The sequence below is a fragment of the Budorcas taxicolor genome, chromosome X, assembly GCF_023091745.1.
Source record: "Budorcas taxicolor isolate Tak-1 chromosome X, Takin1.1, whole genome shotgun sequence".
In the NCBI taxonomy this organism is placed as follows: domain Eukaryota; kingdom Metazoa; phylum Chordata; class Mammalia; order Artiodactyla; family Bovidae; genus Budorcas; species Budorcas taxicolor.
In genome coordinates, this window is record NC_068935.1 from 106,517,312 (window position 1) to 106,523,206 (window position 5,895).

The window sequence follows — 5,895 nt, forward strand, 5'->3', positions numbered from 1 at the left end:
TAGTCACAAAATGATAAAAAGTTCAGTCTTCTCCCCATTCTGCAAGCAGATCCCAGGAGGCCACACTGAAGTCAGGAATAGGCTGATTTTGAGCCACCAGGCATGGGTACAGTTGGGCACAGTCTGCAGTTAGCTAATGGAAAGGTGAGGTCAGTACCCTTCTGGGTGTTTTATCACCTCAGCCCTGGTTCTACATGTTAGTTACCCTGGGCTTGGGCTCTGCCATACTTTTAGTCTACTCTCCAATGAGGTTTTCCACTCCCATGACCACAACACAATCTATATAGGGATCATGGTATTTCCCATAGGTCTGTTTCTAAAGCTGACATCCACTCTGAACTCCAGATTCATTTTTCTGGCTACCTGCATGGTAGTTCCACTTGGATGTCTAATATGCATCTCTGACTTTACATGACATGCCTTCTCCAACCTTCCATCCCAGCTGTGCCCCTGGCAAAAGACCCCATATTAATAAAAACACCACCATCAATCCAGGTTAAATTAGAAGTTAGATTAATTTCCTCATATCTCATTCTTCCTCTCTGGTCCATGAAGAAATCTTGCTGATGTATCCAAAGCCATCTGTAATGTGTCTACATCTCTTCATTTCTTCATCCTCCACTCCAGTTCAACCACCACTGTCTTTCACCTGGACCAGCTGTGATACCTGCTAACTGGTCTTCCAGCTTCAACCCCTCACCATCTACATTCCTCAATGCAGCCAGTACCACTGACTTCATATTCAGGGGGATTCATTTTACTTTATATTCAATATCACAAATTGACCTTCATTCATGAGCTTATATTTTTCAGCCCTTCTATTTAGGTAAATTTTGAGTGGTACCATCTTACTTTATTGCAGGCTGGTGCAGTTCAAGTAAAAAATCACACGGGGGTGTTTTATAAGGGTAGCATCCATGCTCAACAGTGGTGACCACAGGAAGTGTGTCTCTAGGAAAGCCAGCCCTACTACCCTTGGATTGTCACTGTAGCCCATGGTGAGCTTGTCAGAGAGGAACTCTGTTATGCCTGCATCCAGGGCCACCATCTTGCTACCCAGAAGTCTGCTTCAAACAAAATGAAGACCCCTTTATTTCATTCCCCTCACAGTCGCATTCCCTTCACTGTTTCTGGGGATCAACCCCAATCATGATTTTCAGGTCATATTTTTATAGCTCATCTATTCACAGACACCCACATTCACCAGGGCCTCACCTCACCCACACCTACCCCATATACCACATTGTTTATTAGGGAAGGTACATTTTGTATTGTTCAGGGTCCCATGGGTCACCTTCTTCCCTCCCTCTGTGCAGATCCTGAGCTGCCTGTGGACAGGGCATTGGCAGCTCAAGAGACTCCTGGATACCTGTTTTAAAACTTGAAAGGTTAGGGGTTTGCATGCATGAATCAACAAGAGACCTTTGTTTAGGAAGCAATTACTTTATTGGGAGAACTGGCAACACTGAAAGAAGGAAAACTTAAATGAACTTATTCTGCAAGGGCAGTACTGAGGTCTGCATGGCAAGCAGGGTGACCTTGGGCAGTCACCCAGGACTTGGGGAAAAGTCCAGTCCAGGCTCAGTCCTTCTTGTTGCTGTCACCCAGGATAAGCTTGTCAAAGACATACTCTACCAGGCCACCTTCCAGGGACCCCTTTTTGCTCAGAATGCTGACATGGTCTTCCAGCTCCTCGATGAACTCGACCTGCTGGTCCAGGTGGTGGGTCTTCAGGAAGTAAGTGGCACAAGTGGGCGTTGCTGGTGTCAGTGGGCAGCTGGTGCAGGTTGAGCAGGCTCTGGTTGATGCACTTCTCCAGGTGCAGGGTGTCCTGCATGGCCTGGAGACCACTCTCCCACTCTTGGGTCTCAGAGTTTCTTATGTCCAGGAAGGAGAAGCTACCCCCACGCCGGTTCTGTAGCAACATCAGGCTCTTGGTAGTCTCGCTGTGCTCCTGGGAGTGGAGCAGGAAGAAGCAGGAGAAGTGCTGCAAGGCCACATCGTGGTGGTGGTGCAGGGAGCAGGCCCTGGCCAGGCACTGGAAGGAGGCGTGGAGCTCCAGGGCGGCGTGGCTGTTGCATTCGTGGTGGTAGTGTTGGTGCACCTGTGAGGTGACTGACCATCTGGAAGGCATCTCGGATGAGGAAGGTGCGACAAGGGCAGCAGCAGGTGCAAACATGCTGGCTGCCTCCTCGGAGCCTTCTCATGGTGATACATGACGGCGGACAGAGGTGGGTTCTGGGCCACAGGGCAGGTGGCTGGGTGTGGGCTCTGGGATGGACAGGAAATGGCAACCATTGTGCATGATGAGTGCCTGAGAAGATTCTGTAGATCAGTGCTTCTCAAACTTTACCTTGCACATGAATCACTAGGGATTCCATTCAAGTACAGATTCTGATTCACTTGGTCTGGGGTCCAGCTAGGAATCTGCATTTCTAGCAAACTCCCAAATGAAGCCAGTATTCTTGGTGTCAGGGAGCTTACTTTGAGTAGTGAGAATTTAGAGCCCTCAACATGGAATCCATTGGATGAGCAGATGAAGAGATGAGGAAGGGATGGGACTATGAGAGGAGAGGACAGGTGTGGATCCTGTTGAGACAAGCAAGATGTGGAAAACTTTCCTGTCTATCGTGTAGCATCCCTTCCTCTCGACTTGGCAAGTTGTTGAGATTGTTATTCAGTCACTAAGGCATGTCCAACTCTTTGCAACCCTGTGGCCTGCAGCAGGACCAGCTTCCCTGTCCTTCGCTATCTCCTGGAGTTTGGTCAAACTCGTGTCCATTGAGTCAGTGATGCCATCCAAACATCTCATCCTCTGTCATCCCCTTCTCCTCCCACCTTCAGTTGTTCCCAGCATCAGAGTCTTTTTCAATGAGTTGGTTCTTCACATCAGGTGACCGAAGTATTGGAGTTCTGCATCAGTCCTTCCAGTGAATATTCAGGACTGATTTCCTTTAGGATTGACTGGTTTGATCTCTTTCCTGTCCAAGGGACTCTCAAGAGTCTTCTCCAACACCACAATTTGAAAGCATGAATTCTTTAGCAGTCAGCCTTCTTTTTGGTTCAACTCTCACATCCATACATGACTACTGGAAAGACCATAACTTTGACTATACAGACCTGTACAACAAAGCAACCCACGTAGCCCTGCATCACATAAGCTGCTTCCTGTACGCAGATAGTGGGGAGCACTTGTTAATTAGATGAACTGGTTCAGTAAGCCTAGATTGGTTAAATGAGCTCATGATGCATTTCATACCATATAAACTACTTCAGTACCAAAGAAATCTAACTTAGAAAGCCTAGGTGGCCTGACCTTTGTGATCTCTCACTTAATCTTCCAAGACTCTGCTTATCTTCTTGTCCAATAGTCAGTTTATCCAGTCCTGTGAGTCCAGCACTCTCAAGATGTTGGCTCCTCTATGTTTATTTACAGTACTGTTGTCTCACCTTGTTATTCAACCACACTAGGATTCACTCCCCCAAAACACAGTGAAACCAATCTTTACTGGCACAGGTTGTATAAGGGAAGGTACAGCCTTTGTTGCAGGCCAGGCAAGGAGAACCAGCAGCTCATGCTGAGAAGACCGCATCTCTCCAGTTGCTTTCACCAGAAGGTTTTTAACAACAATGTGAGGCAAAGGGTCTCGGGGTGCATGATCAACTTATGCTCAATTCTCTGATCCGTTGATGGCAAGGTAACAGGGTGATGTTTTCAGAAATCTCAATCATGAACCTTCTGGTTTCAGCAGGTCTGGGTTATACATTCTTGTGGTCAACATGTAGTTAACTCTTTCTACATGGTGGGGTTTTAGTAACTGCAAGACAACTCAAGGACATATCTCAGAATATTATGTAAAGCCCTTGAGAAGAAACTGAAGGTATTTTAATGGCTAAACTATTATTTGTTCTTGGCTGAGTGTTTTCATTTGTTTCTGTACATTCTCACTTCTCTGATTAAATTTGCTGTAAGCTTTTTAGGAACAAGAGGTGGGAGGGGCACACAGGGATCTAACCCCAGAAACGCCCTACAGAGCAGTGTTTGATTTCCATATGAGCTTCAGATTCAGTTTTCTGGCTGCCTGCAAGGCATTTCCACTTTCAAATCTAATAGGCATCTGAGACTTACATGACATGCCTTCCCACATCCTTTTGGTCTCCCTGTTAACGTTCCCAGATTAATTAATAGCAATACTTTCAACCCAGGTGATCAAGTGCAAAACCTGGAATGGAGATTATTTCCCACCACTTCCCATTTTTCTCCTCTGTCCCTTAAGCAAATCTTGTCTCCAAAATCCATCTGGAACATGCGAAGATCTCATTTCCTCAGCGACCACTCTATTTCCAGCCACCACTGTCTCTCTGCCCTGCTACCATGTCTTCTAATTTGTCTCCCAGCCTCAACTCACCCTCACTCACCTACTTTCTTTAAAGGAGCCAAAATCACTGGCTTAACATTCGGGGAGTCTTATTTTATTTTTTATTCAGAAACAAAAATTTGACCTTAACCTTGACCGCATATTTTTCAGCCCTTCTCTTGAGGTAGTTTGAGTCTGGTATGATTACTTTAATGGAAGGGGGGAAAATATGTGTATATGTGTGTGTGAGAGAGAGAGAGAGTTGGACCATAAATTACCGAATGCCAAAGAATTGATGCTTTTGAACTTTGGTGCTGGAGAAGACTCTTGACAGTCCCTTGGACTGCAAGAAGATCAAACCAGTCAATCCTAAAGGCAGTCGACCCTGAATATTCAATGGAAGGACTGAACCTGAAACCCCAATACTTTGGCCACCTGATGTGAAGAGCTGACTCGTTAGAAAAGATCCTGATGCTGGGAAAGATTGAAGGCAGGAGAAGAGGGTGGCAGATGATGAGATTGTTAGCATCGCCAACTCAATGGACATGAAGTTGAGCAAACTCTGGGAGATAGTGGAGGACAGGGAAACGTGACATGCTGTGGTCCATGGTGTTGCAAAGCTGGACATGACTTACAGATTGAACAACAATATATATGATGGATGTTTTTAAGGGCAATATGCAAAATTGTATTTATGGCTGTTGAAGCTTGAATTTTAGAAAAATTTTTAGAAAAAATTTTACATGTCATCCGTACTGTTCTTTTAACATTTTCCAATCATTTAAAAATACAAAAGCCATTTTTAGCTTGTGTGCTGTACACAAATAGATGATGGATCAGATTCAGCTTGTAAGGCATTGTTTGCTAACCTCTGTTTCAGATAACATGTATACTTTGAAAACTGTAGAAATGAATTACTACAACTAAATAAAAAATTACAATTAAAACTGACTGATGAACCTAGTAAAAAATAACAGATGTGACATCATTATGCAACTTAATATACTGCACCCACTTCCAAAGCCTTATCTGACTCTCAGTTTATATATAACTCTGTCAATACCGGTTGCCAGTAGAGAATTTGTTCTCAAATTGAAAAATTATTCAACAAGATTTAAGGCCTACCAAATCACAAAAAATATAGTCTAACTCAGTGACCATTTCTATAGGATGAGACACAGATAAATACTGAGATTGCTATAGTTTGTTTGCTAAGGAAGAAATTCGTAAGTGTGTTATATCACTCCATGATAATTGGTTGACATTTGTAACTTATTGAGTTTATAGTTTTGAATTTTATATGATTTGATGTTCAGTAGTTTCATTTGTGAATTTTAGAGAATGACTTTATGTTTTTTGTATTTGTTATGACTGAGAAAGAAGTACTACAGTGACAAAAAATTAACTCAAAATGAATCAACAGGCCTAGTGATAAAATACAAAATTGGAGATATTCTTACCTCTCCAGACTGGAAAAGGTCCTAAAATTAGGAGATTCACTGTTACGAATGCATGTGGAGAGGAAGCCAAGGCTGTC

The 5,895-nt window shown here is 43.8% G+C and overlaps 1 pseudogene; it reads right to left on the minus strand.

Moving 5' to 3' along the window:
- Positions 1–1,581: 1,581 nt before the first annotated feature.
- On the minus strand, positions 1,582–2,179 carry LOC128069600 (ferritin heavy chain-like; annotated as a pseudogene).
- Positions 2,180–5,895: the final 3,716 nt, after the last annotated feature.